Raw genomic sequence first — 13,632 nt, forward strand, 5'->3', positions numbered from 1 at the left:
CAACGTGTGACCCTAAATACTTAAACACTCTACCTCCTCGAGCAACCCACCATTCAAAACTATATTCATCCTCCTACCATCTACCAACCTCGTACACTTCATCACTTTACTCTTATTCCCATTTCCTTTCAATTTCCTCCTTTCACACACCCTTCCAAACTCCTCTACCAACTGTCTCAGTCTCTCCTCTGAATCAGCCACCAGTGCAGTGTCATCCACAAAAGCTGATTCAGATTCCACTCTGTACCATCAACATTCACCAGACTCAGACCTCCAGCTAACACTCTTGCATTCACCTCAAGCTACATCTCTTGTAAAATCTGCTTCCAAGAGATTGGGTGTGCTAAGCCGTCTCCGCTCTTTCTTTACCCCTGCACAATTGTTGACTCTATACAGGGGTTTTATCCGCCCCTGTGTGGAGTACAACTCTCATGTGTGGGGAGGCTCCCCACATACAGCTCTTCTCAATAGGGTGGAGTCTAAGGCTTTTCGTTTCATTAACTCTCCTCGTCTTACTGACTCCCTTCAACCTCTGTCTCTTCGCCGCACTGTTGCATCTTTATCTCTTTTCTATCGCTACTTTAATGGTCATTGCTCCTCTGAACTGTCTGCTTGCATTCCTCCCCCTCTACGACGGGCGCGTAGCACCCGTCTGGCAGCAAACTCTCATCCCTTTTCTGTCCAACTCTCTAATGCAAGAGTTAACCGTTACTCCCAGTCTTTCATTTATGCAACAGGTCAGCTCTGGAACTGTCTCCCTCTATCTGTATTTCCTGCTGCCTATGATCTCCAGTCTTTCAAGCGCAGTGTGTCCAGGCATCTCCAAATGATCGGATCTTGAATTTAGCTCTCTGTTGTGTTTTGTTTTTCTCTTGGAGGGAACTGTTACTGCGGGCTCATGGCCTTTGGTTCCTTCTTCCTCGCATAAAAAAAAAAAAAAAAAACTTCTTCATAGTCCACTGATTATAATGTTATTTAAACCTTTCTCTCATTGTCAATCATGCCTGATAGGTCAACTCCCTGTACCAGTAACATTTTGAACTCTGTTGTACCGTCAAATACAATGATCCTTTCTCCGCTCCCGCCTCTTTTCCATTGCTGGATTTTTCGATGTTTGAATGAGACGTAGTGGACAAAGGTGCATGTTATCACTCCAAGATGAATTATAATGTACACCTCAATTCACTAAGTCACATTTTAGGGTGTGATTTCAAAGGCGAAAAGGAGGCAGGACAGGCAAACGGATTTAGGCATTGGAGTGTACATAGTTCACTCACAAATTTACCAAACTGTTCTTACCATATGCATAATGCGAGGTAAATTGCGTTTTGATGCGGTGAATGAAATTTATCTGTTTGTGTTTTATCAGCACGAGATGTAAGGGAATGTGGAGGAAGCCATGGGCATTCCGCATCTGTTTCATTGATTCGCGCCCTGAGCTTCCGTGCGGTCTGTTGTTTTCCGTACACGCCACTCTACACTGTATTTCACACCACTGCACCACATCTCACCTGTATGTAACGCATCTAGCAAAAATAAAAAAAATCTCCTACAGTGAATGAAGTTTTGTGGGGGAAGCAAGAATATAACAGAAAGAGTTCACAGTAGAGAGTTCATTCACTTTGACTGGCGGAGATTTCTGTCCTTTCGAAGCATAGTTTCTGTTGCTTAGTTTTTTTATTTTTATTTTTTTTTTTATGAGAGAGAAGGACATTGCTATGGCCCTGCAACTCATCCACAACACTGTTGTGACCAGCAGCAAGTGTTGGTGTTATCGTTACAGTTTAGCCTTCAAGATGGAGAGACCTCAATTTTACGCCTCATAAAAAGCGAAGAGAGTGTAGTTAAGGGTTATATATTTCATGAATGGCTATAGGTTAGAGATCATTCCACCAAGTATAATGTTTTTACTGAAATCTAATGGAGATCCCAAACACCTTCCCTCTCTGCTGCTGACAAGGTATAGGCAGATTAGACGGTTGATCTAAATAAAACCAAAAAATTAATTCCTCCCTAACAGCTAAGGCTCTTCAAAGTTCGTGCAACCACAACTTAGGCCATTCCCTTACCAAATGCTTGCTGGTGCGGGCAGGAGTTTTACATCACAGCAACTTATACAGTTGTCTCCACTGGATGCAAGCGGGTGAGGGTAAGAACTTGTCTGAGTTACAGTGATGCAAAACTCCCGTCCGCGCTAGCAAGCATTTGGTGTGGACGCGCTTAAGTATTCAAGTTATGTGAGCGGCTCCGTTCCATGAGATGAAAACGACCGACTATACCATTAAAAGAAATGGGTGTACACCTCGCCATGGTCATCTCCATAAATAAATCATCCTCGCAGTTGGATCACTGGCTTAGATTTCTGCTCATTCAGTTTCTATACACTGCTCTCTAGCATCAAGTTATTGGAAGGGCCTTTGAAAGTAACCATAACAAATTAACTGTATTCTGCTTTCATCTTGAATGTTGACCTATAACAACGATTAACACTCGAATATGGTGCTATATATGAAGAAGTTTTATGAATAGGATGTTAAGCCTTGGTATTATCTTACTCTGCCAGTGAGCTACGAAGCTGCAAAGGAACAACAATATCAGCCTACAAATAAATATCGAACAACAGCGGGTATTCAATAATGAACTGGTGGAAATTACCTGCATAATTTGCCACTGGTTTGAATATGTTTGCAAATGTAACTCAACTGTTTATGGTATCTTGGCCAAACACACACACACACACACACACACACACACACACACACACACACACACACACACACACACACACACACACACACACACACACACACACACATTCATAAACTCGTACGTACGTTTACAGTCGGAGAAAAGTTCACTTAATATTCACCTCTTCTACGTCATACTTTCCTCTACTGATTAATATTTCTGCTCAGAGAGAGAGAGAGAGAGAGAGAGAGAGAGAGAGAGAGAGAGAGAGAGAGAGAGGGAGACAGAGAGAGAGACAGAGAGAGAGAGAGAGAGAGAGAGAGGGAGACAGAGAGAGAGAGAGAGAGAGAGAGAGAGAGAGAGAGAGAGAGAGAGAGAGCTTGGTATGTTTCTCTGCCCGTAGCTTTTCTTCCATAAGATGTGTGAGTGAGGAATGTTACAGACGTGCCCTAAAGGTGAAGTACATGCAGTGGAAATATAGACGAAGATTTTGTCCCTGACAGTACTTAATTATATAAGGAGGACCATTTACAGTTTGAATCAAATGCTTCCAAGTTTGCCCTCACCACTCCTATGATCATGTATAATGTCCACTCATTATTACCTGTCTCAGACCAGAGAGTTAGTCAAAGACGTGGCCAGGCGTAGGCTACACAATCAGACACGCTCAACCATCGTTCCAGAAAGGTTTAGTGTTTCAATGAGCAATTTTCTAAGCATCACTGAAACATTTTCGCCTCACATAGTTTATTACTTTTTCAAGTAATATATATGCAATTTAAGAAATAGACATGAAAGTTGGTCATATCTGTTATTTTTGTGTGTGTAATGATTGCGTGATACTGACATTCATACTGTGTTTTATTAATCTTTTCATTATTTCACTGACCTATTTCATAAAGGCGAGCCTTTAACCGAGGTGCTGATAGGTGATAGCGGAGAAATATCCACGACTGCCACGGGAACCGGCATCCACACGACATATTATAAGTAAGTATGCCTTATAATACTTGACAAAATTGACAAAAATTTACCCACATATAGCTGCACATGTTTACTACTTCTTGGAAACTCCCCAATCGCAGACTGATTGATGAAATGTCTGCCCCTGTCAATAAACACAGATTACTATGTTATGGATGAGAAACCATAAAAATATGGTAATATCAGAGATATGAGAAGCACAGCGCTTCATATCACCTAGTTACAGTTTTTTGCCCCGCACAGAAGTAAGGAGGCTGTGTTCGAACGCGTGGCTCGTGTGTGGTCAACACTGCCCGCCACGCGTCTCTGGTCAGAAATTAGTATTCATGAGTGTATACGTGGTGAGATCTCTCTCACTCTCTCTCTATCTATATAGATAGATAGATAGATATAGATATAGATATAGATATATATGCCCACATCAGCAGGCTGAGCCGTCCCAGCATCACGCAGGATACCGCCGTATGGGTTTTCTGATCGAGTGCAATTTACGGACCGCCCCTGTGAATTTGATAATATTTTCATTTCATGCGTGAGAAAGATGGTGACAGATATGGAGCAGCATCACCTGAACCGTCCAAGGGAGAGTTGGTGGCCAAGAGTTTAGCTTTGCCAGAGGAGAAAACAGCAGTAGAACCATTCGCGTGGAATGCAGGAGGGAAATGGAAGAAACAAAATTGCCTGGCTTGATAATGTTTTACGGTGTTAGTTTTGATTAAAATGGAGTTCGGTGTGTGTGTGTGTGTGTGTGTGTGTGTGTGTGTGTGTGTGTGTGTGTGTGTGTGTGTGTGTGTGTGTGTGTGTGTGTGTGTGTGTGTGTGTGTGTGTGTCGAGGTTAGGCCATGATCCTAGGCATGGTGATATCAGAGAGGACTTCACAGATATGTGAAATATATCATAATGTTACATAGACACATACACAGACACATAATTACAAGATACAACAGATCCTGTCCGTCTGTCTATTCAAACCCCATAACAACAGGCCTCGATAGTACACAAATTCCACAACATTGTGATCTCCCTCACTGACTTCCCACTCGGACGTCATTTCGTATAACAACAAACGCCTATTGTTGTCTCAAAACAATACATAATACGCAGTTGAATACCTAGTCACATGATATAACACAGCATGGCAACAGGTGGAGTTCCACTCTGTCCGCATCACGCCTCTGGGACATACCCGCCCTCCCCTGTGATCAGCAAAGTTTGAGGTAAGTTATTCCCTTAATTCTGTGATGTCTTTTGACATTTTATACTTTCTGTATTCCAACGATGATAGTCAGCTTAGCAGACATTCCATACAATAGTTAATTTATTTTAACTAGACGGCAATTTTTGCCCTACTGAAGCCCATTTTCTGTAACTCTGTGGCATGCTTGGACAATACTCTGACCCAACATCATTTCCATAGTACTTTTGCTGTAGAGCACCATACTGAAGTGTTCTTGTCACTGCTCAGTATTCAAGACGGAAAGACTCTAGTTTTACGCCGAGTTAAAATTTTCTGAGCACAGAAAGGTAATATTTCCTTTACCTCATCTTGGCCCACTTTTTTTTTTTTCTTTTCGCAGCAGAAGCTGAAAGTTAATGTAAACAAAAGTAAAGTAATGGTGTTTGAGAGGAAAGAAGTCACAGAGTGTGCAGTGAGGTTGGATGGTGAGGATATGGAGAATGTGAGTGCATTCAAGTACTTGGGTAGTGTGATGAGTAAGGATGGAACTTTGGGTGATGAAGTACGTGAAAGGGTACAGCAGGGAAGGAAGGTTGTTGGTACACTGAAAGCAGTGATGAGAAATAGAGAGGTGAGTATGGAAGTTAAGAAGTCACTGCATGATGGTATTGTGATCCCTACCCTGACGTATGGAAGCGAGGCGTGGACCTTGCAAGAGGGGAACAAGTCAAGAGTGAGAGCAGTGGAAATGAGTTACTTGAGAGGAGCATGTGGAGTGACGTGGAGGGACAGGTTGACGAATGAAGAAGTGAAGGAACGTTGTGGGGTAGATGTGGATGTGGTTGAGAAGATTAGGAGAAATACACTGAGGTGGTTTGGACATGTGGAGAGAATGGAGAATGAAAGACTGACTAAGAGGGTGTATGTAGGTGAGGTGGAGGGAGGGAGAGGGAGGGGTAGACCGAGGATGAGGTGGAGGGATGGAGTTGAGAGGTATATGAGGGAGGGAGGGGTGAGTTGGGGGGAGGGTAGTCAAATGCTGGGTGACAGTGACTTGGAGGCGTTTTGTCTGCGGCCACCCTTTGCGGGATTAGGGCGTCGGGCTATAGATAGATAAATAGATAGCTTCTTTCACGTAGCTTAGTGGCAGATAAAGACAATACTACAGCTCATTATTCATTTAGTAGTTCATCGAGACTAGCATCATATACTGGAGTTAATTAATTGCTACAAGTCAGCACTCAAGATGGAGAGCTGGCAATTTTTGGCCTTGTTAGAGCAAAATGAGTATAGAACCTGTCAGTCGTAGTAGAAGCTGAGCCCTCTCCTGATCTGTTCTGTGGATATTGCTAAAATAAATCTTATGTATTCAGTGTTCCAGCAATGTTCATGCAGGGGCTCACTGAGGTATCTTACTTCATATTTGTCCTTGGATCACAAAAGCTATATAAACTTGAAAGGGCCATTCTCTCTCTCTCTCTCTCTCTCTCTCTCTCTCTCTCATATGGACTCTGGGTATAGACATAGCCAGCTCCCTTACACTTAGCAGTCCTTCTGCGTGCCACATACTTTCGCATGTCATCACATGGGAACTAACAGCCACCACCCACAGTGAAGTCATGCTAGGCCTGTCTCGTTCAGGACTGGTTCATTGGTTTATCTCACTACAAACTACCTGTTGCCCTGTGCTTGACTGCAGCGGATGTTCCACATTGTTGATCATGGTTCCAATACTTTTTTTTTTTTTTTCTGAAAAACTGCACGCGCCAGTATCACAACTTGAGTACTTATTAGAGGATGCATGAAACCCAGAGAGGTTAAACAATAAAGGTTGAGTGAGTCCTCTTGGTTACTAGTCAAATCAACTCTCCAGTCTAATCGCACTTAGTCATCAGCTGAACTGAAATCGGGAACCAAACTTTGCCAGGCTACAACAAACGCATTATAGTTGTGCAGTTGTGACCTTGGAGACGTTGTTTCAGTCTCATCTTGTGGATTTACGTACGGGTCTCCCAAAATCATAATAATAAGGGTCACTGTAGTATGGATGCTTCGACTGACGGGGCGGAAATGGGCCACTCCCACAACTTCAATACTATGTCGAGGATGCATGGAAGGGGTTGAGTCTTTATATGACGAAGGAATGGGTCTCATTGGTGACTGCTCAAAAATATCCTCCAGTTTGACAACACATGACCAAGAACTGAGTTCAAAAGATTTAAAGATATTTGTCAGATAACAACAAATCGACTATGGACTGTCTGGAGCGGCCTGACTCTGATACTCGCCCCTAAACAAACCACTGATGTTGAACTGATTATCAGACATGTCTCTCTTCACTATACCCTGTTCACTTTAATAAGGCATAAGACAGCCATCTCTCCATCTTGAACTCGGAGGTATAACAATACGCTGACGTTATAATATAGTGGTAATCACGAGAAAGCGCTATGGAAGTAATGCTAAGCAGTAATATATATATATTTTTTGCCTCTAAGTTACGGAAGAGGAGCCACATATGGACGAAAGTCTCCACCTGGTAAGTGTGAACGAACGATAGGCGTAAAACTGCCATCTCTCAGTCTTGAGTGCCAAAATGTAAAAATGAATTAGCAGGGGAATCTGGTGATAGGAAAAAATGCTGTGAAACATAAAGCCACAGTATTCTCTTATTCTTACATTGAGCTAAGAGGTATAATTTGGAAAAAAAAAAAAAAAAAAAGGAAACTCTCCACCACGTTAGAGTGAGCACATTATAGGGTTGCAGCTTTGGACAGGATAAGAGCCTTCAAATCGAAATTATGACTACTTGCAGCACGCATTCCTTGCCCTACATCCTTGATCATTTAATATATTTTTTCGTCCTTCACATTGTACCGTCAGCCTAGGCCCCATTGTACGAAGGGGATCTCTTAATATTCTGCCCATTATCTGTTGCACTGGTCTATTGTGTTACGTTCTGTTCACTTTAATTTGGAATAAATTTGCCATCTTTCGATCTAGATGCAGAGCAGTAACAATAAATTTAAACTAAAACATAGTTTCCTTAAGAAATGCTAGGGAAAAGATGTAGAGCAATAGTACTGTCAAACCCAGTCACCTAGCTACGTGAAATTGCTGCAGAAGGACGAAAATCTGGGCTAAAGATGAAGGAACTCGGGTCTAGTACGGTTTACGGCCATCATATCAGTGAATCGAAAGAGAGGGCAATTATCAGTTTGGTCTCTTGCCATGAAGGAGACCAACTCATTACGATTAACGCTGTTCTACGATTGCCTGGGTCCCATCTTTTCACGTGTCAGCAAAATATTTCAGAGCTGTGTTGTTGATGTGGATGTGTACTAGAAAGTATTAGGCGAAATATTATGGGATGAAATTGGTCAAGCCATATGGAGAGGAAAGAAAATAAGGCACTGACCAGGAGGGTGTTTGTGAACGAGATGGAACAAGGGAGGGGGAGACCGAGGATGACATAGAGTGATGGAAGGGAGAGGTGCATGAGAAGCGTTGCCATTTTGGAGCGGAAATCCCTGTTTCTAGCGCAATGAAGAATCATTTAGCGCATTTTACACCTAGATGAAGCTACGACTAGCGATCTTGCGCTATTATTCAAACTAATATAGGTACGTGCCTCTAAGTGGGCTGAATCTACAATGAAACAAGACTGCTATACTGCACACCTTTTTCTTGCTAATGAATTAGATACAGTGAGTCTGAAAGTGTCGGAATATAACTTCAAGTAACGGACGGACACAACAAACTATGACATTATTCCTTAGGGAAATACAGTGAGCTCTTACCTACAGCTGAAGTTCATTCATTTCATCTAGCGGAATTTTGATGATTTGTAGGTTGTTTCCTTTACCTTACTGACATTATTAAGACAATACTACTGCTCATCATTTTTTACAGTACATTTCTTTGTGGTTGGTTTAGTCAGCCCAAAAAGTCGTGTCTTCATTCCATACCCCGTAAATATTAGCAGAGATAAGTCGAAGCAGCAGGGATAGCTTCACAAGTCTGGCATCTGTGTTACATGAGATGGATGTGCGAGTTGGAGTGAGGGCAGGTACGTAGTGGAGGACGGGGTGATATGGAGGCCATTCTTTTGTGACCACTCCTTTGGGGATTAAGGGATCTGACGATAGATAGACATATGCATTAGATAGTTTGAGAGTGAGAGACAGATACAGACTTATCCAATTTTTATGATTCCGAGCTTCCTATGCTACCTGGTCTATTGTTCCTAACTTGGCCAGAAATTATCTGTACTGAAGTGTAATTCCAGCCTGATTCTTTAAACTACACTATATATATATATATATATATATATATATATATATATATATATATATATATATATATATATATATATATATGTATATATATATATATATATATATATATATATATATATATATATATATATATATATATATATATATATATATATATATATATATACCGGTGTATATATAGAAGTAAGTTCTCGATATACCAAACCCTCTTTTAAAAATTTCGGTTTTAACGACCATCTTAATCTGGCTGAACGCTATGTTCATTTAACGAATTTTGTTTGGTAAAAGAATGGACGTGCAGGCAACAATGACCACACACACACACACACACACACACACACACACACACACACACACACACACACACACACACACACACACACACACACACACACACACACACACACACACACCTGCATTCTGCAGAGCTGTACTATTTGCCTTGATATCCTCTAATATGTGATAATTACTGTAGTGTAAGTTAATGTAAAGCTGGAGGTTTCTTTACCCACACATTTTTTGTAAATACCGAACGACAAACGAACATAGATTTATCCAGGACATACTTGCAGTCTTTATTTGCAGTGCAAATACTTCCTGAAGGGTAAGAACAAACACACAACTTAGTAAATACAGCATTTATTGAAAAAAGAGACATTTAGAGCTATCTATATGTTACTATGTACAACTGTATGGTAGAGCGATGCTCTGTATTTAATGATCTTTGTTCAGTAAAAGCCATGACGCCTGGGAAATTACCGAACAGCGTGGTGTTTGACTTTAATGAACTTTTGGCTTTAATGTCAAGGGTTTGGTACCAATCATTTTGTTATATCGAGAGTTCTCTCTCTCTCTAGATAGATAGATAGATAGATAGGTAGGTAGATAGACAGATATATATATAATCCCACTTGTAGAAGTTATGCTTACTGTATACCTTTTCCCCTCTTCATCATCACAGAATAACTAATTTTTGGAGAGGTATGTTTCCAGTATTGGTTCATGTTTTGACTGGACTGCTACACTGCTTCTTCATTGCATTTACACATTTATTACTCTAGCTGCTATAGCCTATTAGATCTCATCTGAGAAGAGAAGAGCCTTACGATTTGAAAGTTGGCAGCTGAATGGTTGGCCGAGTGCATTCATTAGTAATGATGTGTTAAAAAAAAAGAAGTTATTTTACTGGTTACAGTAACAATTCCTGATGATAAGATTTTTCAGGTAAAATATATGCATCATTATTTGCATACATTAATTTATAATCGAGGCCTTACAAAGTCGATCAGATGGCCTTGATATATGTGAACTTTTCATTTTTTTTTTTTTTATGTGTCCGACCCTGGGCATAGGCTTCACAGCCTGCTATCAAGGCCCAGCAGTCCTCTTACATACCATACACCTCTACATGTCACCACTTCGGCGCTAACACCCACCGTCCATATTGAATACATGCTAGGGCTGTCTCATACAGGACTGGTGTATTGGTATTAGCGGGGGTATTTTTACGACATGTGGGCGGGTCTTCTGGTAGATCAGTAAAGCCTGATTTAATGAAATTCAAATCCTTAAATCCTGGCCGAATTAAAAAAATGTCCCAGTAATGACATAATTTACCTTCATTTACCTTTAAAGGCGGGAAAAATCAAGGAACTCTTAAAATCTGTTTGAAAATGTTGATTTGACATTTCACATGTACAGTATATAGGTCTTGTGATACACTTTATAGGGCCTCGTTTTTAAATTACTCTATGCAACTAATGATACATATATTTTATTTGAGCTATATTATCGTCATAAACGGTTATTGTAACCCCTATTAAATTTTTTTAAAAATACATCGGTGCTAATGAATGTACGAGGATAAATCAATCGGCTGCCAGCTCTGGAAAAGCTTACGGTTCTTCTTTTCTCACATGAGGTAGTAGAGGCTGTAGTAGACTATTGAATACAGTATAAGACAGCCTTGAACTGGAGAAGTAAGATACAACCTTCAGATTCATCTTCACTATATATAAATGATCTTCCCAAAGTTGAGTAAAATTGTCGGCAGGTAGATAATAATATTAATAATAATCTATCTATCTATCTATCTATAGCCCGACGCCCTAATCCCGCAAAGGGTGGCCGCAGACAAAACGCCTCCAAGTCGCTCTGTCACCCACCATTTGACTACCCTCTCCCCAACTCACCCCCCCCTCCCTCATATACCTCTCAACTCCATCCCTCCACCTCATCCTCGGTCTACCTCTCCCTCTCCCTCCCTCCACCTCACCTACATACACCCTCTTAGTCAGTCTTTCATTCTCCATTCTCTTCACATGTCCAAACCACCTCAGTGTATTTCTCCTAATCTTCTCAACCACATCCACATCCACCCCACAGCGTTCCTTCACTTCTTCATTCGTCAAATTTGTCCCTCCACGTCACTCCACATGCTCCTCTCAAGTAACTCATTTTCACTGCTCTCACTCTTGACTTGTTCCCCTCTTGCAAGGTCCATGCCTCGCTTCCATACGTCAGGGTAGGGATCACAATACTATCATGCAGTGACTTCTTAACTTCCATACTCACCTCCCTATTTCTCATCACTGCTTTCAGTGTACCAACAACCTTCCTTCCCTGCTGTACCCTTTCATGCACTTCATCCCCCAAAGTTCCATCCTTACTCATCACACTACCCAAGTACTTGAATGCACTCACATTCTCCATATCCTCACCATCCAACCTCACTGCACACTCTGTGACTTCATTCCTCTCAAAGACCATAGCTTTACTTTTGTTTACATTAACTTTCAGATTCCTCCTCCTACACACTATCCCAAATTCATTCACCAAACCTTGCAACTCCCATTCATCTTCACTCAACAGTACTGTATCATCAGCAAACAGCAACACCGGAAGCTTCCAAATCTCACCCTCATTCATTAAAGCCACCCCCACATCCACTGCCCTACCCTGCACCTCCTTTACAACCCCATCCATGTATATATTAAACAGCCATGGAGACATCACACAACCCTGTTTCAGTCCCACATTGAGATCAAAGAACTCACTCAGCTCACCATCCACTCGCACCGTAGCCCTAGCTCCCTCGTACATACTCTTCACAGCACTCAACAATTTCCCCTCCACTCCATATATTCTTAATACCTTCCACATACCTTGCCTATCTATTCTGTCATAAGCTTTCTCCAAGTCCATGAAGGCAGCATACACTTTCCTTCCCTTCTCTAAATACTTCTTCACTAAACATCTTAGAACAAATATCTGATCTACACACCCTTTTCCCTTCCTAAAATCCCCCTTGTTCTTCTCCAACTAGCTCCTCTGTCATATGCCAAACCTTATCAATGAGTATTCTACCATATATTTTACCAGTCACACTAAGTAGGCAAATACCCCTATGGTTACCACATACTTCTCTCTCCCCTTTTCCTTTGTATAAAGGAACAATTATACCTGATTTCCAGTCCTCTGGAACCCTTCCCTCTTCCCAAGCCAATCTACACAACTTCCATATCCACTCCACAACAATCTCACCCCCATACCTAAACATTTCACCACACACTCCATCAATTCCTGGGGCCTTTCCCAACTTAATCTTCTTCATCGCTTCCACTACTTCCGCCCTACTGACCTCTTCCTCCCTCCTCTCATCTCTTCTTCTCCCAGCCATTCCCCAACCACTTATACTCGCACTGCTCTCACTCTTTACATTCAACAAATCCTCAAAGTGCTCCTTCCATCTCCTCAGTTTCTCTCTCTTCTCCACCAGCAATCTATTATTCCTGTCTTTCACTCCCCTACTATTTCCCCTTTCACACTGCCTTACTTTCTTTACCTCCTTCCAAAACAATTTCTTACTCTCCCTCCATTTAACACTCAGATTCCTCCCAAACTCTTCATCCACTTTCTTTTTACTCTCCTTCACCAGTCTCTTAACCTCCCTTCTCCTGCTCACATATACCTCTCTCTTCTCACTTTCATCTTCTCCCCTACCTCTACTCGCTAACCATTCACTATGTGCCTTCTTCTTTTGTTCCACAGCTCGTTTCACCTCATCATTCCACCATGCTGTGCCTTGCACACCCTTGCATCTCCTCCTCACTCCACAATATAATAATAATAATAATAATAATAATAATAATAATAATAATAATAATAGTAATAATAATAATAATAACAATAATAATAATAATAATAATAATAATAATAATTTTCATTCATTCATTGCCAGACGCCATGTATCCCAAACGGTGTGGTCAAGGGCTCAGAGTTAATTGTTTTACAAAGAGGGGCACTAATCCTCCACCAACCCCACTTGACACGTAGGGAGAACGTTATACCAACAGCGTCTGGTGTTCCCAGGCAGTCATCCATCCAAGTACTAACCAGACCCAACGTTGCTTAACTTCGCTGATCGGACGGGAAGTGTTGCACTCAACGTGGTATGGCCGTTGGCATAATAATAATAATAATAAT

At 41.3% G+C, this 13,632-nt stretch overlaps 1 protein-coding gene and 1 non-coding gene across 2 annotated transcripts in view; one reads left to right on the top strand and one right to left on the bottom strand.

Annotated features, from left to right (window-relative positions):
* Positions 1-4,846: 4,846 nt before the first annotated feature.
* LOC145408056 (uncharacterized) overlaps positions 4,847-13,632 on the top strand; it is a 21,418-nt gene continuing 12,632 nt past the window's right edge. The window contains exon 1 of the mRNA XM_080278862.1: positions 4,847-4,889. The gene's annotated coding sequence lies outside the window, so the exon portion shown is untranslated. The remainder of the gene's footprint in view (positions 4,890-13,632) is intronic.
* On the bottom strand, positions 13,494-13,612 carry LOC145409022 (5S ribosomal RNA). Its single transcript, XR_013899038.1, has one exon. It is a non-coding gene; the product is annotated as a 5S ribosomal RNA (ribosomal RNA).

This window comes from Coenobita brevimanus, chromosome 8 (assembly GCF_032717465.1).
Source record: "Coenobita brevimanus isolate Jiangsu-jjx chromosome 8, ASM3271746v2, whole genome shotgun sequence".
NCBI lineage: Eukaryota > Metazoa > Arthropoda > Malacostraca > Decapoda > Coenobitidae > Coenobita > Coenobita brevimanus.